The sequence below is a fragment of the Coturnix japonica genome, chromosome 1, assembly GCF_001577835.2.
Source record: "Coturnix japonica isolate 7356 chromosome 1, Coturnix japonica 2.1, whole genome shotgun sequence".
Classification (NCBI taxonomy): Eukaryota; Metazoa; Chordata; class Aves; order Galliformes; family Phasianidae; genus Coturnix; species Coturnix japonica.
This window is the reverse complement of record NC_029516.1, coordinates 116,262,713-116,288,189: the sequence shown is the minus strand read 5'-3', so window position 1 is coordinate 116,288,189 and position 25,477 is coordinate 116,262,713. Positions and strand designations below refer to the sequence as shown.

At 40.9% G+C, this 25,477-nt stretch overlaps 1 protein-coding gene across 4 annotated transcripts in view; it reads right to left on the bottom strand.

Annotated features, from left to right (window-relative positions):
- Window positions 1-25,477, bottom strand: part of P2RY8 (P2Y receptor family member 8) — a 42,746-nt gene that overhangs the window by 14,379 nt on the left and 2,890 nt on the right. Inside the window, exons 1-2 of one of the 4 annotated variants that reach the window (XM_015848531.2) lie at window positions 9,291-9,674; window positions 5,484-5,706 (exon numbers count right to left, since the gene is read on the bottom strand). The gene's annotated coding sequence lies outside the window, so the exon portion shown is untranslated. Of the gene's footprint in view, window positions 1-5,483; window positions 5,707-6,515; window positions 6,556-9,290; window positions 9,675-25,477 lie in introns of those variants that run through there. The other 3 variants (XM_015848526.2, XM_032441458.1, XM_032441461.1) reach the window with 3 other exon arrangements.

Below are 25,477 nucleotides of genomic sequence, written 5' to 3'. Positions count from 1 at the left end.
TTCTGTTATATAGTGCTATAAACCGTACTATGCAAAAAGCATGGTTTGTAATCTAGTTTTGTCTGATGATTTAACATAGAAGAAAACTTTTATTTATTTATTTACTATTTTTTTGCCAAGATTAAGAGAAAGAGAAGACACCTAGAAATTCTTCAGATAAAAGCCATCCTTTCTTTTTAAAGATTATTCAATCGCAACAGGAAACATTTTGAAATGGTCACACTAATCACAAGACTGACTACTTTTTAGGCTGAACATGTGTTCATACTCGGCTCCTATTTTTAGGTCATATCATGTGCCAACTCCACGCCACTGCTGTTTGTATTCTAGCTGTAAATGAAATGACAACTTTTACAGATCTTCCTTTTTTCCTTTCTTTCTTTCTTCCTTTCTTTTTCTTTCTTCCGTTCTCCCTTTCTTTCTTTCTTCCTTCCTTTTTTTCTCTCCTTTATTTTCTTTCCTTCTTTCCTTCTTTCATTAAATTAAAAGAGTTGTTTTTCACTCTGCTCTATCATATTACGTATTCAAATCTACATGGCCCCAGCTGAGACGTCCCATACCTTGGGACGTCTTGCTCACAATCAAGCACTTTAAAATGAGACTCCAAACGGCAAGCAAGTTAGATGAGAGGAAACATCTCGGTCCTTGAGAAAGCTTCAACTTTCAACCCTTTGCTGGAGATTTCAAGCAGATCCAGCCACAACAACATATTGCAATCAAACTTTCCCCTGGAGCAAGATATTTGCAAGTCTTATTTCAGAAAAAAAATCTTTTAAAGATCACAGAATCACAGAATCACAGAACTGTAGGGGTTGGAAGGGACCTCTAGAGATCATCGAGTCCAACCCCCCTGCCAAAGCAGGCTCCCTACACCACGTCACACAGGTAGGCGTCCAGGCGGGTCTTGAATATCTCCAGAGAAGGAGACTCCACCACCTCCCTGGGCAGCCTGTTCCAGTGCTCCGTCACCCTCATGTAAAGAAGTTCTTCCGCACATTCATGCAGAACTTCCTATGCTGTACTTTCATCCCATCAAAAACAGAAAATAGAGTACTGCCCACAAACAGGGAATTCCTCATACTCTCTCAATTGGGATGTGTGAAATATGAATATATTTTCATCTTCAGAAAATTAAAATTTGGATCTATATCACCCCTGAAACAGTAAGATTTTCTTCGTCACTTCATATAAAAATTGGAACATATCTATTTAAGCACTAAGTAAAATACTACACTTTTTCATTCTTAACTATTTACACTATAACTCAGTTGCACCATGCAAACTGGAACAAATTCAGCTTCAGGAGTAAAGACACGTTGTAGAAAAATAACTATAGCATGGTGGCTAATCTTTGCAAAAATGTTTGGTTCCAATTAGATTAGGTAAACATCTTTAGTTTGTAGAGAGTGCTCTCAGCATAAACAGGATTAAAAGGTACATTAGAAGGTACTTTCTTCTAGCTGTAGGATTCACTAGGATTTACTCTGGTAAGTCCTCAGCAAGTGCTTTGACTATTTATAGCATATTGGGTTCTCAGAATGATACAGCTTGAGAAGTAATCTTCCCCCTCCACAACTGTGGATAACTTCAGACCTTCCTTCTAAGCTAAGCAAGATCTCAGTCTTGAGTTTTAGCACTTGAAATGAAAATAACAGAGGATTTAGGTTTCTACAGCCTTTCTTTTTCAGTGTTAATATTAAGACTACATTTTGGTAATTCATCTGGAAGCTATTATAAGGCAAATCTGAGCCAAGAAGGTGATCTGAGACAGCCAGCATGTTTTACCAAGGGCAGATTGTGCCTGACCAACTAGGTGGCCTTCAGTGATGCCATCAGTGGACCAAGAAAAGGCAACTGATGTCATCTACAATTTAGACTCGTAAAGACACATTGCATGCAGGTATAAAGAAGAGCTTAGCTTAATTGAAGGGCTTAATCTTGGTCCAGTTTAATACAATGTCATACTCTTATATTAACAGCCAACTTAGCTGCAGTTGTGAAAAGCCTGCAAACTTTTTTACTGACGATGTATTTCAAATGACCACAACAGCACTGATCACTGCACTGATTATTTAAATACTGAATAATTGAAATCACCAGCTCTGCAGAGACCTGAAATTGAGGGGAGGGGAAATTATCTATTATGAACATGTCTTTTCCTTTGTTGTCAAGAAATGCTCATATAGCTCAGGCAGGTTACTACAGATGGATGGATAAACTACTGAAGAATCTGGGAGCCTGAATCTTGTCAGCACGGTCCCCTATTTGCTTTGAAGTATAATGATCCAAGTAGGGACAAGCTGGAAAACAACAGGCTGAAAAAAGAGGCAATCAGCTCAGGTGCCAAGAAACTTAACAATTCAGATGGCTGCAAAATGGACAAGTTTAAGCCTGCCTGTTTCTACTAGATTTGTATTGGAATGAGTACCCACCCAGCAATATTCCAAAAGCAAAGTAAACTACCAGAAAGCTTCAGTCTGTTCTCCCTATTCAGTGATTGACAACCAGGTCCCATGATAAGTTCAACCTCTTGTTCTGAATGCCAAGTAAATAATTTGTGGGTATTTCCATAGACTGCAATGTTGATGCAAAGTGCTTTAGCCTTTCTCTATCACAAATATGATTTGACCCTGTATTGCAAACAGAAAAGTAAGCAATTGAGAACACGAGTTGCCTAAGTCCTCGATTCTCTGAGCAACTGACGTTTCTGTAGACTATATATGGATCTGTGAGTGTTCAGTACTTCTTCAAGTCAGACCCAGGTGTCTTTGAATACACATTAGAAAATGAGGAACTCTGAATTGGTGGCTTCTTCTGAAAGCTTAACTCCTTGAAGGCAGATATAAAAAGAAAGATTTCATGCTCTATGAGATGAGAATCACAAAGATTAAGGTACCAATGAAAATTTGGCATGAGAAAAAACATCTTTGTAGTAAGAGTAACAGAACACTGGAACAGGCTGCCCAGAGAAGTTGTGGGGTCTTCTTCTCTAGAGACATTCAAGACCCACCTACACACATTCCTGTGTGACCTTATCTAGGCGTTCCTGCAAAGGCAGGGGGATTGGACTAGATGATCTTTCGAGATCCCTTCTAATCCCTGACATTATGTGATTCTTTGATTCTGTGACTTGTCTCAGAATGGGATCTGGAAGAGTAAGATGATAAAGAACAGTATGAACTCAGCACTCAGACTGATGTAGTTCACATAGAACATACATGAAAACTTGGAAAAAAAATATCTTAGTGAGTTTCCCAGAATACTCTCTTCCTTAGGAAAGTTACTTGAACACCTAAGCCTTCAACCTGGTGCTGAATACTTTTTAAAAAGGATTATCTGTTTCCTTTTATTTCTGGGAAATTAATATTATTTGTTATGGTCTTTTAAGATGACTGACAGAAAAGAAACACTTCCTTCACTTTCTAAATGACACACTAGCGGTTATGGTCAGGAAATAGAGCCCCAGGTTGCCTACCACGTTTCACCATGGAAATTGTTATCTGAGCAAGAGATTGCTTTAACCATAAAATGGCTGCATACTGCCTGTATTTCATGTCAAAGAAAAATATATTGACATGACTGCATAGGGAAAGATGAAAGCACCATGAAGAAGAGTACAGGATTCTCTAGTCTAAACACAGGGTAAGTTATCCATAAGGGACTGGCTATAGTCTGATCTCTACTCTTTAGACTGGGATTATCCAATGACCTCTGAATGTGAAATAGTATCTTTGAAAACAAAATTAGAGATCAGCTATTTTGTTTTCTACCTGAACTATATTTCAGATATCTGCTCCTCTTTTAACCAACAACTACTGCTTCCTCTTTCATCAAGGTTGCAATTTTGACTGGTCAAGTGCAAATCATCCCTAAGTGTGGCAGTTAGTATACTTTCAAGGAAGGAAACGGTCAAGGTTTTCAATACTTTACAAAGAGAGCTCTGACTGTGTACAGTCTTTATCCTAGAAAAGTGCTCTAGAAGAGGAATTACATGTACTTGAAAAGAAAGCACTTATATTTGTAAGAAAACACAATCTTCATTATATACTTGAAGCATGCTCCTTCCTGGCAGTAGACCAGCTCTTGGTCCTGTCAAAACCCAATTGTCCTATAACTGCAAATGGATATCTGCTCTGTACTTGCCCTTAAGTATCCCAAGTACTGCTATTTTATGAGAAGTGACTACTAGGGACTGTAAGGGACTGTAGTTAGTGACTGTGTCAGAACTGTCTCCACTTGGGCTAAAGGAATAAAGTTCCATCTCAGCTTAATTTCAGGTATTTTTACGCATCCTTTTACTCTCAGCATCACCCAAGAATTTCAAGCAGAATCAGTGGCAGAATCTGATTTCCCAGGACATCACTCAAGCATCAAAATCACAAGGTTACTCCCATTTTTTCCTGCAGTCCTACCTCCTGTGAGCACGTGTTCTTCAGCAGCAAGCACATAAGGGCTTTTACATGCTGTAGTTTCCCTCTAAATAAGTGACTGATTAATTTTTCTTGTGTGATGAAGTGTTCTGTTCTATCTATACTTACATGATTGAGGGCTGTACCATCTTCTGTATACACAAAGAAGTTGTTACTACACTGAATCTAAGTCAATGTTAGTAAATTAAACTGTCAAAACTTGGGCTCAGGCCATGAAATTCACTTCCTTGTGTGGTTACAAACTGCTTACAGGGCTGAGCCATCACTCTCTCAACTTCAGGAGTTATCATAGACAAAAAATCATACCAAAAAAAAAGGATTTTAGATGCAGCCATCCTGTTTCAGAGGCTGGGAACAGTTGTTACAGCTGTGTCAGACTGGCTGAGGAACAAAATTTTCCTGGTTCCAGCAAATGGTACTATTAATTACCGAAGATGTCGAGTGAAAATGTCATTTCTGTCTAGACCACTAGAGGGTGCGGGCAAACCTGCTTTGCCTTGGAGATTTAGATTTCTGAGGCATGGATATTTCGTTATTTATTTTATTTTATTTCATTTCTTTTCTTTTCCCCCTCCAGAATATATATGAGAGGATCATATCTTACTGTCCTCTACAGCCTACTTGCATGTAACATGTAACCCAAAGTGAGTATTTCCTTCTCCCCATTAGCTGCTGTCCTGACATATCCGTCATCATCTCCCTCAATTCCTCCCGTATTTTTTTGCCTTTCCCTCAGCATTTCCATTCCTGTTTGCCACGATCTATCCTACCTCTTGCTCCAATACTTCCCTTTGCTCTCCACACAGCCAACAGTCACAAGGAGAAGTAATAAAAGCACAAAAGGCTCCTTTTTTCCCAACCTTCAGCTGCTGAATCACTGTAGCACAGAAATGGGGACCTCTTCATGTACCCAAGATTCTGGAATAACAGGATTTCATTTGTGCACAGCTTAGAGAATCTCAGCAACTAGTCATATCTTTGAGAACATACTGTGAAAAAAATCAACAGCAAAACAAACTTTACAAGGTAATTCCTTTCTTTGTGCTTACTCACCTGTTCACAGCAGAAAGTTGTGTTCCTGAATATTCCCTTATTGCCTCAGAAATTGCCTTATATAGCTAAACTCTGCATGTAACATCCTGTCAAAGAATATGCAACACGTTTCATCTTAAGTGTTGATCAGACTTACAGGCAGCTCCCTAAGGAATTTCCCTTGCCATGGTCACTGCTGATGTTTCCGTGCTATCGTAGATCAGATTTCCTCTCTGAGTAAGAGCTGTAGAAAGGACCAAAGGAAAACATATTAAAAATCAACTGCTACTAAAATGTTTAAAGATGCCAATTAGTGGCATGCAGTAATGGCGCTATCTCCCGTAAAACACAATTCATTAGCTATCTAGGTACAAGTGCTTGATTGATAAAGATACACAATATGCATGTCTGAAGAAGGGAAGATAAAAGGGCAGACACTTTCTGGTAACATCATGTTTTCTTTTACTATTGAGTGAGGTGTGGTGTGAATCAAATGCACCTAGCTGCTTCATCATGACCGTATTGGTGCATACCATCTCTTGTTATTTCAAGACCTAACAAGGAACTACAAGATCAAGGATCTGATGGTAAAATTACTTCAATTCACTACCTGTTGAGCATGAATTTTTCATGCAGTGGTATAAAAATATGACAGAAACATACCATTCCTTATGAAAAAAAGCTTAGAGATGTTTGCACCGGCCTGGAGAACTCTTGGTTCCTAATCAGTCTCATTCTGAGAAAATCTCTCCTTTATGTTCTCAGTGATGGCTAGTATTCGTAGCTAGTATGAGCTACTACATGAAGCATATACAAGCTCTCTCTCTCACTCACTGTGTTCTTGGCCTTAGTTAGACACTCAACGTACGTATATTCTAGTGCAACACTGAGAAATAAGAATAGCAATGGAAAATTTCAGTCAGAACTTGAAAGCCTCTTATGAAAAATGTATGAAGAGCGACCAGATCAAATTGACATTACCAAATTCCACGATGTTAAGATATTTCTCAATGATTAGCAACTAAAAGTAGACCAAAAAATGGATTATACTACCCTGGGCAGCCTGGTCTAGTATTAAATGTGGAGGTTGGTGGCCCTGCCTGCAGCAGGGGGGCTGGAGCTTCATGATCCTCGAGGTCCCTTCCAACCCAAGCCATTCTATGATGCTATAATTCTATGGTTCTATGACTACTTGTTCTAAATTTATCTAACAATCGTGACCCCAATGGTTCATTTAAAAGTCCCTCTCAGGTTTTTTGTATGTAAATAGTAATCCCAAGCAGAACACCAACTTTTCTTTCCAATTTCAATCATAATATAAAGATCTGTCTGTAAGAGAAAATGAGCCCAAAGCATATTCCCAACAGTATTTGCTTATAAAATGAACTAATTTTATCTGGAAATTTTTGAGGTACAAATCAAAGTGTCCTATTTATATAAAATATTTTTATTTTTCCAGAGAAATGATCAATTTTGAGGATTATTAAGTACTCTGAAAAAGTAGAAATAGTGTCAGAAAATGAGTCTGATATCAGAAACGCTGGTTTTCCATTTGGAGGCTTTGCAAATGTTAGTTTTCAATAGTAAAGCACCTTAAACTTCTTTAAAGCCAGTTTTAATGTGAAAACTATGTAAATATGAAGCGGAATTGTAAAGCTACAGATGATGTGCAAAATACCACTGCATCACTTAAACACCTTGAGAAATGATCCTGGTCTCTCTTCACTTTCAAGCAGGACAGAAAGTCCACCACACAGTAACCTCTTGAGGCTAGGTTGTGGCATGCTCGGTTTCTCTCCTCCAGTCACCCAATGAGAAGCCTGCAGATAATGAAGCTGACCACATTTACCATACATAGGTAAACTTATGCTGTTTATCTTCCATCCTGTTGTGGCACTACATGCAATGTATGCCTGCTTCTGATAGACAGCTGAGGAGTACATTCCATTCCCTTGCAAAAGATGCTGAAGCTCAGAGAGAATGCTGAGAGCAAACGTTTAAAAACAACTAAGCCATCCCCCTATTTTCTGCGCTTACACAGCCATTAGTGAGAGCAAAATTATCTACGCAGGCAGATGCATCAGAGTGGAACTCAAACCCACAGTGCAAAAGGGGAATCAAACATTTTTAGTAAATGTACCTGAAGAGATGCTAAACTCTGGAGGCAGAAGCAGCAGGTGAGCTGCTGTCTGGTGACAGGCAACTCCTGTGTTCAGTTTGTTATCCTCCCACAAAGCTGCTGTGTATTTACATTCAAGCTGTGCCTACACGGTAACTGTGAAATGTGGTAGGCATACCTTAGGCAGCTTTCATCTAGCAGTGTGCAGTATTGGTAGTGATCTGTTTCAGTATAGATCACAGATTACAAGTATTTACCAGCTAAGGTCGTGCACAACTGTAAGGAACCTCAAACTGCTTAGCAGTGATACTCAGATACAACTAAGCTGATGAAAATGCTTCTCCCCATGCTGTAGCCTCTTCCCTAGCAGCATGATGACATCCTCCTATCAGTGTCAAAAATAACCTACAGCTGTTTGCAGTGGAAGAGCTGGGATTCCTGATTGGATCGTATGTGCTGGGAAAACCAGGACACAAATCTGGGTGTCACCTGGGGTTGGGTTCAATCAAGTTCAGCGACAAAATGTTTCACAGAATATGTTAATGGTAAATTTCATTACAGAGGTTGAAGGGTGCTGATGATTTAGGAACAAAGTCCAAAATTTGATGGAACTTATGTTTCTCAAGCAAACAAATACTTTCAGAAGCTATAGTGGTTGGATTCTCCCAGCCATTATGCATTAAGTCCAAAAACTGCTTATACCAGACACTGAGTACAGTCAAGGAGCTGATGTCCGAGCATTAAAACTGATTACAAGCAAAAAGAATTGTTTTAAAAAAGTAAATGCCAAAGAACCGAATCTCCAGTGTATTACTTAACTCTGATCCTCTCAGCATGTCACCTTCTGCAGTGACCCACTGACAGCACTCATTTACAATAATTGCCTTACATGGGCTATTTAATGTTTGTGTCCAAACTATTTAAAAAAAGCCAAACACCTTCACACAAATAATCTCTTCCCATCTATTAAGAGACAACAAATGCAGTATGCAAGAGTGCACTCTGTTACCAGACTTCCTTCTGGTGCCACTCTGTCTGAGCACAGTTTTTGTGCATCAGAAGACTCTGATAAAGCTACATCTTCTTATGATATCCTTCCACTGTCACTTCTGTGTGTGTGTTCAGTTGTTGCAAACCTCAGGAACAGTCTCGGGATGACTGTAATATGTGATTCTGCAGTAGCTAGTTATCAGATAAAGTTGTACAAATCAAACTAGTCCAAACTGATCTTTGTTTTTTTCTAACAGCATGTAGCAGCTCACTCTTCCTCCTTTTAAAAAAGCATCGAAGAAACATTAAGATTTTTACTGTCTTCTGTACTAAAGCAAACTATACACCTGATAACCCCTTATTTTGGTCACATTTGCAGAAAGAACTCCTGAAAACTGGCAGTAAGAGTCTTCTTTCTATTTTACTGCAGTATTCGCTGTAATCATTCTGACTTCTGACAAATAGCAGCCTAATTTCTTCACTGTTGTTGCTCTCATATTAACCTACACAGTATTTACATTATTACAAATGCTCAAAGTCATCTGGGGTAAAGACACACATGCACTTCTTAGATGCAAGGAACTTTGTTCTCCCTTTGGATGTAAATAATAGGAGGGTGCGAAAATCAGCCTTGGCTGAGTTTAACTTCACTAAAAATCAATTCTGAAAAAACAAACAAACACAGACAGGATCAAGAAATGAAAACCTGTATTCCTTACCTGATCTGAGATGTACAGTGCACATTGGAAGCCTCTTAAATGTCAGAGAAGAATTAGAAATAGTTGAAAGTTTGCATTCATCCAACCACAGGGCTCAGGAAATGACCTCCGTATTTTGTAACGATTAACTCCTTCCTCACTGTCTTCACTTTTTCAAGTAAAGCAAAAAAATCCAACCTACCCTCCCATGCAATTTGATAACTAATGCTATGCTCTACACCTGATTTCTGTGTCACACTGAGAATATGCAGGTGGTTAGAGAAGATGTCTCTGGTCACTTCCATGGAAGAGAGAATTTACAGCATCTTCTGCTTAGCTACAACAAAGTACGTTTTACTGTTGCGTGCAGCTTATGTGATGAGGTGTAGAAATGACTAAGTAATGGTTTAAGCAGCGAACTCTCTGTTTTAGAAGAAGCTTAGAGCAATACTCTCAGCATGACTTGTGCTGTGCCACCCAGCAGAGCGAGACAAAAAAACAAAAGACAAAAACCAGAAAATGCTGTTATTTAGAGAGCGCTGCCCATTGCAGTCTGGACATGAATTTGGTGCATATATGGTTTGAGATACTTTTACGCACACAGGGTCTCCAGATGAAAGCTGGTCATACTGGAGCACCAGAAGTTTGATCTTCTGTACATAAAAACCTTCTGCTCCTTGGCTGGATGCACCTGTTCAGGTGAAAGGCATTTCTGAGTAAGCATTACATAAAACCGTTGGCCTGGAAGCTAGAAAGGGCCAGTCCCTCCAGGAACACTCACCATTACTAGGGCACTCCCATGCTGAGGACAAGGTGGCACTTGGGATCTCTGCTTGCAGGTCTGGGTGGCAATCAGGACCCTAAAATGTATTCGACTCACCTGAAAGCTGCAGCCCAAGGAAGAAGAAACTCCCAACAGTATGGATGGTAACACACAACACAGACCAGGCCATGGGCACTCACACTCTGGGTATCTACATCAGAGCTTGCCATCTGAAGCATCTTGTATATAGGCAATATCTCCAGTAGTAACAACTCATGATGCATGCTCCCATGAGGCACCAAAGAGTGTGATCTGCCCTCAGTATCAGTTCTTCCAGACTTTACCCCAAAGATGATGGGATAGTCATGGTTTTAATTGTAAGCAGGTGATTCCTCAGTCTAGGGCTATTTATTATATTGCTTCATATGCAGAAGCATCTGAGGTTTTTATATTAAGTATGGTTGCAGAACAGACTCAAGTTCATCTTGCCTTGACTCCTCCACTTTCACATACAAAAACTGAATTAACTGTTTGTCCATGTCAGCTGCCAGACTCACTTCTCACCATGGGCCTGCTGGTAAACAGGAAGGAGTTTCAGTCTCATAACCTCAAAGTATGCAAAAATATTGAATCAGACATCCTAAAAATTAATTAAACCTGGTTTGTTTCCTCAGTTATTTTTTAAAAAGTCTTCTTTCATTTTAAACATGGAGGGTTAGCAGTAGAGCTCCATTTCTACTTCTTGATCCCTAAGGGTGCAAAATAGTCCAAATTTTACAGCTCTTATTCACTGCAGCTTTTACAATATCTATATAGATATTGATTGATATATAGAGGGGAATCTCTATAAATGCTGAAAGGTACTTTCAAAAAAAAAAAAAAAAGCATAAAAAGCATATACTTTTGGTTAAAAAAAAAGAAGAAAATTAAATACAGTGGTCCTATAGGATTATATGTTATAATGAGTGTTACTATTATTATTACCATAATTGCTATTATTATTGTTTCAAGATAGGCTATTTATTTGAGAGAACCCATTTGTCCATGTTCAGATTTCCTGAGCAAGCAATTAGTAGATCTGAAATGGTTACTCTGAAAATTGATCACGTCTTTCAAAATGACTATGAGTGATGCTGTAGATTTTTATAGATCAGTTTTCCTTGGGTGAATTTGCAGCCCTCTGCAAGCCCATAGTCACCTTACTGAGCTAAGTAAGGTCAAGAGTTCATCTTGCAAGTCTGTCCTAGAGCCATCTCGGTTTATGAATATTTGCGTTCCTTTCACTGTTGGTATGAATCTACACTTTGACTATATTCTCCTGGGAGACATGGGTGTAATTTTTAGGTTCCTGGAAGATATTTAAGATTACTCCGTTAATGATTATTATTATCATTAACGATGTTAGAAAGCTTCTAAATATACTGACACGAGCCTGGATGGTGACCTGAATGTGCCTCTGAATCTAGTACCCAGAGGTGAAAGCAGATTTGATTTACTCAAGGCACTGAGGGCTGCCCAGACTCAAGGCATAACAAAATCTTAAACAAAAATTGGGGAAAAAAAAATCTTGGGGAGCTGCACTAAGGCTAAAAGTGTTTATTTATTCCCAGAGCAACAGTTGTGTGGTATCTTGCATCCTCCTGATAGACTGAGCCTGGCAGTGAACATGAAGAGAGGGAGACCTGACAACTGGAACATGTAGCAGAGTGCTAGCTGTGATATCAGTAAATATGAGAAAGGCAAACTGACACTGCACTCTTCCTGAAGGCCTAGAAGCCTTCAGAAGCTTTAGAAATCTGTGGCATAGTTGCCACCACTAAAACCTACTGGGATGATTCCCATAGCTACAAGCTGTTCAGGGAGCTAGACAACAAAGTCCCCTCAGAAAATGCCCCCAAGGACAAGGGAGGGAACAGAGCTGGAAGATGTTTAAGTGAACTTTCCTTAGGGAACAAGAGCTCTACATTCGCAGGCGTAGGAAGTCAGGAAAGGAAGGCAAGAGGTCAGAATGGCTGCAATGCAACCCGCTGGTCAAACTGGAGAACAAGAAGAAAATGCACAGGCAGTGGAAACAGGGACAAGTAGCCTGAGAGGAGTATGGTGATGCTCCTCGCCTGAAAGTGGACTTGGTAAAGGGTGCACAGAATAACAAGAAGGGCTTCTACAAGTATATAAACCAGAAAAGGAAAATGCAGGAGGGCATACCTTTCCTCAAGGTAATCGGATAACAATGGACAAGGAGAAAGGGTCTGTAGTGGAACAAAAGCTGTTTAATGTCTTCAGCAATGACATTATTAGTGGGACTGAGTGCACCCTCAGCAAGTTTGCAAATGACTCCAAGCTGCACGGTGTGGTCAACACACCTGAGGGACAGGATGCCATCCAGAGGGGACCTGGTCCAGTTCCATTTGTGCCTTGGCTTTCCTGATCCCATCCCTACACAGCATAGCAACTGTCCCTTATGAGGGGCTGTTCAGCCTGGAGAAAAGAAGGCTCCAGGGAGAACCGAGAGTGGCCTTTCAGTAATCTAAAGGGGGCTATGAGAAAGAAGGGGACGGACTCTTTGGCAGGGTCTGTTATGACAGGACAAGGGGAAATGGTTCCAAATTGAAAAAGGGGAGACTTAGTCTGGATATAAGAAAGAAGTTTTTTACAGTAAAGGTGAGTCAGTGGAACAGGTTGTTCAGAGAGGTTGTGGATGGCCCATTCCTGAAGACATTTGAGGTCAGGCTGAACAAGGCTCTGAGCAACCTGATCTAGCTGTGGATGTCCCTATTCATTGCAAGGGAGTTGGATCAGGTGACCTTTTAGGGTCCCTTCCAACTCAAACAGTTCTAGAATTTTATGATTCTATGATTCTGCATGTATTAGGAGGCAAAGAGAGGGTTCAGGTGGGATGTGCTTGTGTGGGGGCAGGTGCGTAAGCACAGCAATACGGGAGTGTGAACAGGGCAGTGGAGGATGAGCTACTTGGAGGAAAAACTCCTGTGCACTGGGAGTGAGACAGTGGGAAGGTAAGTCCGTACAAAAAGAAGGAGCTGGGAGGGATGGAGAACTGACAGAAGGTGGCAAGAATGAGCGAGGCTGACAAAAGTCCCAGAACTGTGTGAGAACAACAAACAGAACAGAAAGGATGAAAGAGGATCTGCGATGTCCTTTCTGTATCACAGCAGAGGGGAAGGAAAGGAAGGAGAACAGTGTTTTTGGTAAACTTCTACTTCTTAGTTGTCCACTAAGGAGGTCCGGCAAGCTGCCAGAACTGGGACACTTCTTCTGTACTAGTTAGGCAAGACTGCCATAGCATGAAGTGTTCTGTTATGAGGTTCTTCAAGGAGATGGAGGGGTGGCAGGTGACCCCAGTCAAGAGAAAGGAGGCATCTCCTCCATCCTCGTGTCTCCACGCTCCCTAGCACCCACCCACTTCTAGAGCTCATAATCTAGATATGATGACCTGCAATGAGAAAGGCAGAACACATTATTTCAGCCCTCATCTTCCCAGTGACTTTTTTTTCGCTCATGCTATTGAGCTGGCTGTGCTATGGTGCCCTTATACATCCAATCAAACTCCAGATCTCAGCTGTGACTGGCCACCATTTTACTGCTATTGTGCCACTGTAAATGGAGCTCTTCAGGAAGAAGAAACTCACTTTACCTCTCCAGGAGATAAGTGGACAGTCTTGACCAATTCTTTCTAAAGTAGGATTCAGGATCCAGATGTACTAGGTACATTATGGCATGGAATGACAGGAGACAGAACCTGGCTAAGACTTTGTCTTGGGAGAGGCCATATGAACTGCTTTCATGTCCAACCATAAGGCTTTCACAGGGTCAAAACGTTTCAACTTCTTGTTATTCATTCTCCAAGCTGAAGGTTCATGCAATTCTGCCCAAGAGAAAATAAAGGGTGAAAAACCCTAAAAGATAAAATGACTCATTTCAGTGCTTTCAAACTGACTTTTTTTTTTTATTATTTTTTTCAGCAAAAGAAATTTCTGTCATAGGAAATGAGTACTGCCCAATTTAGTAGCAAGAGTAATAGTATACTGCAAAAGTCTTTGCTTGAAAAGAGATGCATTTCTTCATGTTTTTTTTTTAGCCACTGCATTGCAATGTAGGTTAGGTCCAGGATCTCTCCAACAATATCTGTTCCACCACATCCAGTGATATTTCTTGCTTCTTACACTGAGAATAGACAGGAGGCACAGCTTGTAAATCAGGAATGACAGAAAGCCAGAGCTGAGGATCAGGGTTCACCAGAAGCACTGTGGAGTGCATGAAAGCATGAGTTCAGCTGTATAATTTGTCTTTCCTGCTCTATATGTGCAAAACTTTAATGAATCCGCAGCCTGGTGACTGCTCCTGGAAGGCAAACAATGCTTGGACTGAATAGCAACAGGTACTCCAGTTCCTGGCATCTGACATTGATCCATCAAGACATCTGTTGCCAGTTTTGTGGCTGCTATCTCACAGCACCCGTATGTGTCTAGCACCAGATGCTTTCAAAAAATAATTGGGAACAAAAGGATGCATTTAAGGTGAAAATCAAGTTTTCATTGGCTCATTTTGATTCTTGAAATATTTATCTCTGGCTATTTAGCATACAGAAGGATTTTAAGCCCTCTGACAGCCCTTTCCACAAATGGATGTGTTTGGCATTCTTCAGATTTAAGCTTCTCCCTGCTCTGCTGATGGCCTCACAGCATGCATCTAATGCATGATGGCCCTGATTCACAGAAATCTCACAATAGCACAAGCAGCTACAGCACAGAGAGCACACAAAATCTTGCACAAGGATCCCTCTGATTTCACAGAGATCACGTTTTTGGCCCGTGTTTTTCTGCTCTGTTTCCTTGCCATGAACAACTCTATGACTTGTTTAGAAGAGCACCTGGTACAACCAAATCAGACTGTAATGTTGGAGACAGCACAGTCCCCACTGTGAGAATAGAAGATGAAATAATAGAGAAATTCATCCTGGTGAAAGGTTTTCCTTGCAACAGATGACCAGCAGAGTTGCGCAGGAATGCCTCCTCCATTGCAGACAGCTACGAAGTATAACAGTACGTGACCTGACTGTGAAGAAAACCACCTGCACAGCACAAATTACAGCCTTAGCTTTAATTTGCTCATCTTCAGGAAAACTAATAAGTGCTTTTGAAATCATTTAGAAAACTGCTGACTAATTGCTGGCCTGACTAACTCCCCGCTAGGCAGATTTCAGTTTGATAATCCTGAGAGTAACACTAAAAGCAACTTCCTCTTCCTATATTTGCTGTTTCAGGGTATGGTTCCCATATATCTCTCCTTTTCCCTGGCAGAGTAAAGGATCCACTGAGCACGCTAAATGAGGTGGGAAGGGAACAAGAAAAGCAGAAATAAGAATTCCATTCTTTTTTTCTAATGATTGGAAGTATTTTTCCATCAGTCATATAAAATCATGCAATCTTTTGTCATTTTGCTTTATTAAAGATATATTTAAATTCTAGCCTAAGGACTGGATCTCACGGGTTATTTCTATAGGAAGAAAGCTGGGAAGAGGTGGGATGCAGACCTCAGTCCATTGGGCTGCTTTATTCTGTAGAAGCTGCTCTTTCCCAGACAAGGGCAAGCAGAATCATTAGTAGCTCAGCTGCTTTGTGTTGGAAGATAATGTACTCACTTGTTGCCATTTTCCAGGCACCTGTTTGAACCAGACCCCCAAGTTTAGATAGACAGGATGCTCTCTGATTAAGCAGTCACCTATCCATTTCTCTGAATCCCTCTCAAAGAGTATGTCAGCTTGAGAGACAGGTTCTTGTGGTACTGTAGGAGGCAGTGGTCTGGTGGTCCTTCTACAGTCTTACAGCTGAGACCATTGAGTGCTGCCCCAGGTCTTGGTCTTCTACTCCACAGTTTCCAGGCAAAGCCACTAAGATCTCTTCAGCTGAAGTTTTCACAGTTGGGTATATTCTTGGGTCTCAGTTTCTGGGAGCACTGCTGGAGATCCCTATAGGCAAACCATATGAGTTCAGTAGATGTGAGGCTGTAGTAAAAATCTGCGTTGTTAGAAAAGCTTCTGCTGTTGGTCATCAAGGGAGCTTGGCTGCCCTAACCACAAACAAGTCTTGTTTCTTACCTCACCTTAACCAACCCAGGCAGCTGACTGACAGACTGACAGACTGGAAGGAAATCAATGATTCCTGGCAGCCTGCTTGTTGATTAAGGTGCCAGATATATGAATGAAGAACAAGTGGGAAGGACTTTCCTCAGGCTGCCCATCTTCTTAATTCATTGTAGCCATAAACTCCTGGACAAAACAGATAGGATGTGGCCATCTCCTGAGAAGGTTCCCACATGCATCTTACAAAAGCAACATATTTTATTGTGGCTAAAACTAATGGGGTTTTAATGCTTTGAATTAGTTAGTTTTGTTTTTAACAACTGACGTGTTTCAGTTGTGTTTTCTACATGTTTGTGGGTCTTTTTTCTTGGTCCTTGTTGCCCAGATGTAGGATGTGACAAATTGGAATATGGTGAGTAGATAATTTGAAGCACCCGGCATCTCCAGCACACAGTGTTCTAACAAGAGGCTGTGGCTGGCTTATATAGAGTAGTAGGAGACCTATTGTGTTTTTGTTTCTTTCTGTCTGCTTTTTGCACCACATAGTTGCTGGGAAAACAGATTCTGCTGTGTCTACATGAGCAGATGCTTTCAAGCCTTTACTGCCATCAACACACTTCCAAAGACAAGTTGACTTACAGTCTCAACACTGGGTGTGATCCGTGTACAAGAAAGAAGCCTGCCTTCTGAGCAGGAGGGAAAATCCCACGTGCTGAAGCAGGAGAGACAGTCACACAGGCATGTAAGAGGACTCAGGATCTGGCCCAGAGCTAAACCTAGGAGGTAAGAGAACCTCTGTTTTTTCGTGCAGAAAGTTTGTTTTTCAGACGTTAAGTAAGATGTCCTACTTGTTTCTCACTTCTCACTGATTGCAAACGGATAACAGGAAGGAAGCACTCCACCCAGTTTCTTAATTTATCATGCACCGTTGCTTAAAGGTGTTATCACTGTCTCAACAGAAGACAGTTATTTTTTTTTCTTTTTAAGAAAGAAAGAAAAGGTGAAAAAATAGAACAAATGATCTTATGCCTTATTAAATTTTAATTATATGGCAATTGCAGCCAGAAAAGCTTTTGCTTTTTCCAGCCGCACGTTTGCTAAGAAATCCTTTTAGCAAGATACAGAAACGTTTACGGTGAGAGAGCGTGCAAGGTTAGGTAGTGTGCATTTCCAAAGGGCTCAATATTGCAGCCAGATCAGAAATCTGGATCCCAGTTCTACAACACAAGCATCAATAAATACTTGTAATCTTGTAATCATTCCTGCAGACCGCTGCATAATAAAGTGAGGGTCAAATGCTCTTCCTAGTTTTGCCAAGCTAGGAGTAATGTTGTCACAGCTGCTAAGGTTCCTCCATACGGACTGCCCTTTCCATGTGGCTACTACTTTGTTCATTAAGTTCACATTGCTTTTGCTTGCAGGGTTCAGCTTGCAAAACTCTCCTGCTCAGTGCTGGGAAGGTTCTTGGAGGGGTTCTCAGGAAGAGCTCAGATTGTTCATTGGTTCTCTTCAAGCAGGTCATGGCTGGGGAGAAGAGGGGACAGAGATCGTGGAGCAGCACCTGGTTCTAGAGGGCAGGCTGTGCCATTCAAGCTGTGGAGCCACCTCTCCACAGGCCAGAGCCACTGCTGGATGCCTATGCAGTAGGCTTTGGATTACAGCAAGCTCCGTGGGAAGGAGAAAGAAGTGAGGAAGGAAGCAGGACCGCCAGGAAGCCATTACATTAGTGACAGGCAGCTGGGGGAGGAGAACTATGCCGGCCGCTTGCCAGGCCAGGTGTCCTCTCAGCTGCAGCTCTCCAGAGGAGCAGCACCCTTAAGTGAAAGCCTGCTGTCTCACGTGCTCCAACTGTGGTAACTCTCAGGTCCCAAGGTCCACAGCCGCTATCACATCCAGCTTGCCTCAGCAGCAGGGAGAGGTGAGGACCAAGATGAGGGCAGCTGGTGGGGTCGCAGTGCCAGTGTTAGAGGGAGAGGAGCATCAGGACACCCTGCCAGGCTGTTTTTTGGCTGTGCTGAGCTGTGCTGTGTGTTTCAGACATTAGGAGCCATGTTACGTGATGGGCTGTGCCCATAAATGGACAACAAAAGCCATAACACTATTAGAAAATGTACATGTAACGTCTCAACACTACGTGTACCAGCAATACAAAAACTAAACACAAAGAGGAAACTGAGCTTACGTAGACAGATAAAAGCTAATCTATGATTTTTCTTGCCATTCATTTAACTGCAGACTCGGTCGATTCATCAGCACTTTACCCTTGACCCAAGCAACACTGAACACTGATCTCAGTCCAGATATTCCTTTGCCATATGACTGAATGTTTATTGTATTGTCTTCTGCCATTTCCTTTAGCGGTGCAAACAGGAAAGAAGCTTTAGAAGAATTTCTTTAAGTTCAAAAGATGTGGTCCAGCAGGGTGCAGGGCCCCTGCAGTAATGTGCAACAACTTGCTTTTTTAGCTTGGGCCTGTTCCTATGCAACAACATTCTGATTCCCTGTCTGATCAGCTCCTTTTTTGCTTTTCACACCAAGCTGTGTTTAGTTCCAAAAAGTGTCTCCCAAATAAGTTGCAATCATGTTAGGGCTGACAGCAGCATGTGCTTTTTTGTGTTGTTTTTTTTTTGTTTTGTTTTGTTTTTTGCAGTCTGAACTCTAACAAAGCAGTATTTTCATGTCACAAATAACACTGCAATGTGTGTCTATTACAGATTAAATGCATTTTCAGTTCTGAAATTCTCCTCTCAGGAAGTTCCTGGTGTATCTTCATTTGCATTGCATATCTCAGGAGTGTATCTGCAGGCCTTCATTTGTGCCTTTTGTTGACACTCTTTGCAATACAATAATAACAACAGGATCAAAGCCAAAGCAGAGACCATTTGATATCAGCAAAAGCTTATATAGCCTCAAACAAACACTTCAGTTTGGCACTATAGGCCAGCTGGATTACTGTTAGCACTGTCTGGAGAATACAGTACTTCATAAAAATATTACACAAAACTGATTTGAAAGCTCCATTGCACTGCTTGGTTTCACCAATGAGAGAGGGTAGTAAGAAGTTTTTAGTAACAAGTGTTTGAGTAATTGTGATGCCATTGACACTGAGGAAGAAGCACAAAGAAGTGCTGCAGCAATGGCACTCTACAATATTGTCACCCCATAATGTTGTCACCCTACAACAGTCAGCCCACAGTTCTGTCACCTCACAGCTCTGTCTCTAAGGCAAGAAGTATTTCTCAAGAAAACATATACAGGGCAACACATCAAGGGCAGGTACTGCTGGACATTCTTTCACCTAAAAATGCCCTTGTAAGTGGAAGCCAACATTTGAAGATGTGCCTCAGCAGAGTTGTGCTATTCATCTCATAGGACTGCCACGAACAGTGGTGAGCACAATGTTCAAGGCTGCTGCCGGCAGCCTGAAATGGACCACTGCCAGTTTCCATAGAACACAGCAGCCACAGGGTGACAGAGAGCGAGGCCAAGAAAGTAGCTGTTTCCTGGACTCAGACAAAGATGTGAAAAGGGAGGCCTGTGCTGTGTGGGTTATTTTCTGTAGTATTTAGTATGTCTGCCTGTTGTAATAGCAAATAGGTATTTCTACATGATGTGACAGCAAAAGGTGCTGTCTTAGTTTTTCAGCATAGCTGTTGCAACGAAAAAATGTTTCCATTCATGTATGTTTTTACCCCCACTCAGTTATTATTCCTCTTTTTTACACAGACACATCTTCTCTTGTCACCCCTGCATTAAGTCCAGTTCTTGCTAACAAGATTCTATTTACGGGGTGCTTTACATATTTATATTACATCTTTGTTTTTAGGCCATCCAGCCTAATACCCAGCTCTTGTTTCTGGAGGGTGGCTCTGCCTTGCCACCTTATATGGCCAGCCTGAAGGTGTGGATGATTACTTGCTGCTCAGTACAGCAAGCGGAATGAAAGGGTGAGAGGAGCTGATGGGAGGAAATGAACCTTCCCCAAGAAAAAGCAGTGAACGACCTGCCCTTCCTCCTTGGGCTTCCTCCTTGTGAGTAATGTGGGATTTCCCCTTTTTCTCCCCCATCCTCTGCCTGATTACCCACTCATCACCTCAGTAGGTCTGTTTTCACACCTGCTGCATCTCCTGCTATTGCCGAACCAGCAAGGTGTGAAGCATGATGAGTGCTACAGGAGGGCTATGGGAGGGTGGAGGTAACAGTGTGTCCTGCTGACTTCTGCAGTAATGTGAAGCACCTGAAGTGAAAAACACAGATGTTCTCAAGCAGTTGATGGTCACTGAAACTCCCACGGTCTGTGTGCTGTTAGATACAAATACTACAGACCCCAAGAGAGCAGCCAGATGCTAAGGGCTGCTCTGAAAGTGATGCCTTCTGTTTTATTATGTCAGCCTGCAATACTGGAGGCAGAAGTTGGTGGTATGGTAGTAGAAGTTGAACCTTCCCACCAATGTTCCGTTATGTTGTCATGCAACAGATAGTAATCTGTTCTATCAAACAGTGTTATTGTGTTCTTTGTATCAGTTGCACTTTCCATGAAAATAACTAGGAGGCATTACTTTCAGAGCAACCAATGTAGATTGAGTCTCTTCCCCCTCCACTGAAGTCAGTGGAGCAGGACGGTAATATACAGCCAGGTGTGAGCATATGAACCTGAAGACCTTCTGGAGGATATCTCAGTATATTTGTGAGGCACCTGGTAAAGATGCTGAGAACACAAATAGCCCTTCCAGTCAAGTGGGACAGCCTGCTGGATTTCTGAGCTGCTGCTTCTCCTGCATGATTTGGCCCACCTTTAAAGAACCTGAATCCAGTGGCAGGGATACACCAAGCCAATCTGACAGGGAGTAAAAATTCAGTTCAAAAACATCATCATCAGCATTTTCCTTGGTCCTTAAGTATCAGTATAGCGCTCTGGGAACTCTTAACAATCAGATAGCAGCCAAATGAGAAAAGGCAAGTTAAGAAAGCAAGCAAACAAACAAAAGATCAAAAGAAACTTAACCCCATGCATTGATTTGCAGTTCTTTGTTTCCTATTTAGTCCAGTCCTATGACTTTGTGGAAAGAAAAGACCCCCACTAGGACTTGAAGCAGACATTACTCTGTCTTTTCTCCCTGAGCTAATTTTGAAGTACATTTAATCTTAAGGTCTTGGTGGGAAATTTAAGGACTTTAATGTTTTAATTTATGGTGGCAGCAAGATGGCAGGTGGATTTTGAAGTGTTTGAGCACGTGCCAGCCTCAAGAATATCAAAATATTTTGTGCTTCCCTGGTTCCCACAGCTTGACCTGATTTACACCTTCCTATCCTGCAGATTGTTCCTGCTTCACCTCAGACATGGGGAATGTTATTCACCTTCCTTTTTTGACTCCCGCATACATAGATGAGGAACAGCCTCATGTGCAGTGGGTTGTTTGTAATTTCTGATCGTGGAAATATAGCTGTAAATGTGAGATGCTGAGTCTTTAATGAGTCTGTGGCTGGAAATGATAAGAGATTCTTCCTGTAGGTTTCAGCTTCATGCATTGTGTTTTATAACAATAGGGAAAAATGAAATGTGTTTTCTAAATCAGCAGTTTTATGACACAGTTAGTTTGCATTCCCTAGTGAGGAGCCATTAGGGAATACCAAAACATATAAATGAGAAAGAATTCAAGCAAACAGGATAAAAATTAACAGTAGTGCATCAGAAATTGTAGCTCATTGGGTTCATTGAATGCATTTGAATTTAATTCTGTAGTAGGTTGATATTCTTAGTCGCACACCTAGAAGCCCTGATTTACACCACCTTCCTCTCATGTATAAAGGCATCACTTTCACGAGCCTGAAACCCCAAAACCTTATTCCCACGTGCAAGTGGGATTCTCCTTACCTGCAGATGTCCCCAGATCCCCCAGTTTTGCGATGATCTGTGATGTTCCTTTCCAAAAGCTAAGGCTTGTATCAAAAACATTCTCCTTCTCCTGCTAAAACCAGACAGTTGGTGCCCCACAAAGGGAAGAAGCAGCAGGAGGGCCAGGCTGACATGGCACTTGTTCCAAGAGCCAGTAGATGAGAATCTCATTATCTGTGTTGAAGTCACTGAACCTTGTTGGCTAGATTTGAGTTGCTGAGGAGAGTCACAGCCATCCCACCTCTCTGTTATAGGGTACAATGGAATCTCTTTCTAGAAGTGTTAATTTCTCTCTGGTTTACAAGATTAGTCCAGACATCTGCATTTTAGATGGCTCGATGTATGTGAGCTGAATCCCATCCTCTGTGACTTACTTCGGAAAGACAAAGTCTCACTTACTGGTATTTTAATGCATTAAATCTATTACTGTAATTGCTGAGCGTGCAACTTCCCAAAGCTGTCTTTGGTGTACTCACAGTCTAAAACGATGTTATGTCAGAGTGAAGCTGAGATGAAACCTGATAACACCAAGAGGAAAAAGCTTTTTCCATTTCTCATAAAGAGAAATAACTCTTTCATTTCCATAGGTGTATGAAGTAGATAAGCTGAAAACTTGGTAGTGCAAGATAGTAGTACTTCCAGCTGTAAGAGCTGATTGCTCTAGCAAATAAAGTGTGGGATATTGTTAGCTGCACATATGGATCTTTCAAAGTGAATGTGGTGGACATATGCAATATCAGTAGGATAACATAGCAGCAGAAATAATAATACTGTAGTTTTATTCTTTAAACTTTTAGCTGAACTTACTACTGCCACTCATGAGCACCTAGAAATCCTAAATGGGACAAATACTAAAAGACTGTTTGAAAGATAAATCGCTTAAGTATGTGTTTTCTGCTTATCCTTCATGAGGACTCAAATCTTCAATTTATATATAGATAATTTTTCTGGAGTTATGGGGAGAAGAAACTTTTTTTTTAAGAGAAAAGAAGTAAAAGGGAAGAAAGTTGAAAATGTAATTAAAAGAAACTAATTAGTCAAATTTAAGTAAGGATCTTGAGTGAACTTAAATCAGCTCTATTTATCCACACACAAATCTCTATCTGGAGAAAAGATTAATCCAGTATCATCAGCCATTCATAATTTGACCAGGTGCAAGAATCCCAGACAGCTCCATGAGTATGAGGAGTTCTGCTTCTGATCCAAATGTAGGTGAGTCCTTATCTGAAAGCTGTTGCAGCTGCAGCATGAAGTTGTAGGCCACTAGCTAAATGTTTCCAGATCAGCAAGAAAATTCAAGGGGAAAGTGAACTTTGATTAAACATTAAATGACAATTTAAGAAGTGTGTTTGAATATGAAACTTGTGGATGCTTGCACTAAAATGTCTCTCTCTGCATAAAATCTGTGAGAAAGTTTGCTCTTTGACTACCTAACCATATTCTCTTGAAAAGACAGTTATTTTCATTCCTCAGCCCCTTCCATCTTCAGCCTAAGAACTCTAAGGAGGTCAGTTTACTCATCTGTATTGAGCATTTGTTCCTTTTCCATTTGACTAATTCCTGCCAAGATACCTAGTGTATCTGACTCATCTTCTGGATAGAGGTTGGCCACAGGGCTGAGAAGTGATAAGCAGACAGAAAATCTGTCACATTTGGATGCAGGAGATATGTAGCATAGTATAGGGAAAAAAGCAAGAAAGGTGTCTTTGTATATCCCACTTTTGAGGTTTGGGGTCTGTATGGTGTTATTTCTTGATGTAAATGAGAGCTAGGAAATAACTGTTGACTCTTGATAGCATTGCCCAGATAGCCTTGTATTACTATTTAAGCCTCCATAGCTTAAATGTAAAATATTAAAGCCCAATAAATCAATGATCCACATTATAAATATTAAAATTTATTAGTGTCGAGTGAAAGTCTTCCAAGTTTACAAGCACTGCAAGGAATTGGTCTTCATGCAAGGCAATGGGATAATATGAACATAGCTACTTTGAAGTAAGATCCTAAAATGACAAGTTAAGAAAGTTATTAAAGATCTGAAGTTTGAAAATCCTGCAAGAAATGTCCAGGGAATCATCAAGAATTTTCCTGTGATAAAAAGAACCTGAGAGACAGGTAGACTGCTTTTTTTTTGGAGGGTAAGAGGTGACAGTCCTTGCATGTTGGAAGCAAAACATCTGAAACTCTCTCAAAGTTCTCAGAATGAGCTCTCACAGTCCTGGAGATCAGTGCAGACAACTTGGCTTTATGATAGACAAGACAGATCCTTTGACAGAGATGCCTGAGGACAAAAGGGGAGCTGCCTCAGGTTGAGTGAGATCACAGCAAGAGAGGTGGTGCTGAATCAATTTGGGTTTCTTGAAGCTGAGGAAATGGCACCTGTTGAAAGCCTCAGTTGCTCATTTTCAGGGAACCGGAACTCATTCCAATATTACTCTTCTTGTGGCAGCAATAAAACACCTGAAACACCTCAGAAGAAGGGGACATTTTTCGCTGTAACTCAAAGTGTCATAAATCTTTTCACTCCAACAGCATGGCTTTATGCTGATTTTACACTGAACTTTTACTTGATAAACACAATGCAAGACAAAAAGTAGGGTTTCTGTTTTCTGTTGCTAGGTTTTCCTCACTAGTAAGGACCATGAATGGTTTCTCAGCTGCTTTACAAACAGATGTTGTAAAATAAGCTTTGTATCACCTGCACAAGCAGGCAGGAAAAAAAAGGAAGCACTGAGTTACAAATTGCATACATTGCAGGGATGTGTTTTCCTTTTCAACATTTTGTGCTGCAACAGTGGGTTTCTTGACCTCTAGTTGACGTGACCTGCCTATAAATTACAGCCGGGACCTTAATTTACTACCAAATCAGTGTAACATCCACCAGATTAAAATTTCAAGCCATCCCATTTCTGAAGAGCTTCACTGGCACAGAACCTGTTCCAATCTCATTCAAGTAAGTACATGTAACAGTTTGAAAAGTTCAATGCACAACCAATTTATTTAAGGCAGAACTTCCTATCATAGTGAGCTGTGTAGATGGAAGTTTCCACTGCACACAGATATAGAAGAACAGAAGCCAAGCCTACTAGCTTTCATTTTATGACAAGAACTAGTTACATCCTCTATCCAGAAATTAAACTTCACCTGTGCTGTCAGCAAAGCTATGTTTTCTCCCAACATCATCTCACCAAAACCAACACATTCTTAATTTTTACTTTGTTATCTCCAGCTGTTGCCTGTGAATGATCAAGTAGTGATAAATTAAAATAATAATTTAACTGCTGCAAAAATAATTATCTTTGTGGAGCTACGGAGTTAACTGAAGCAAGCATGATATTCTAAACATTCACTATTTTGACCTATTTTGCATTGTTTCACCCACAGAGTCCTCGCTCTTCTCTACTATTGAAGTTTTTCTTTACCAGCCACAGTCACAGGTAAACAATGTG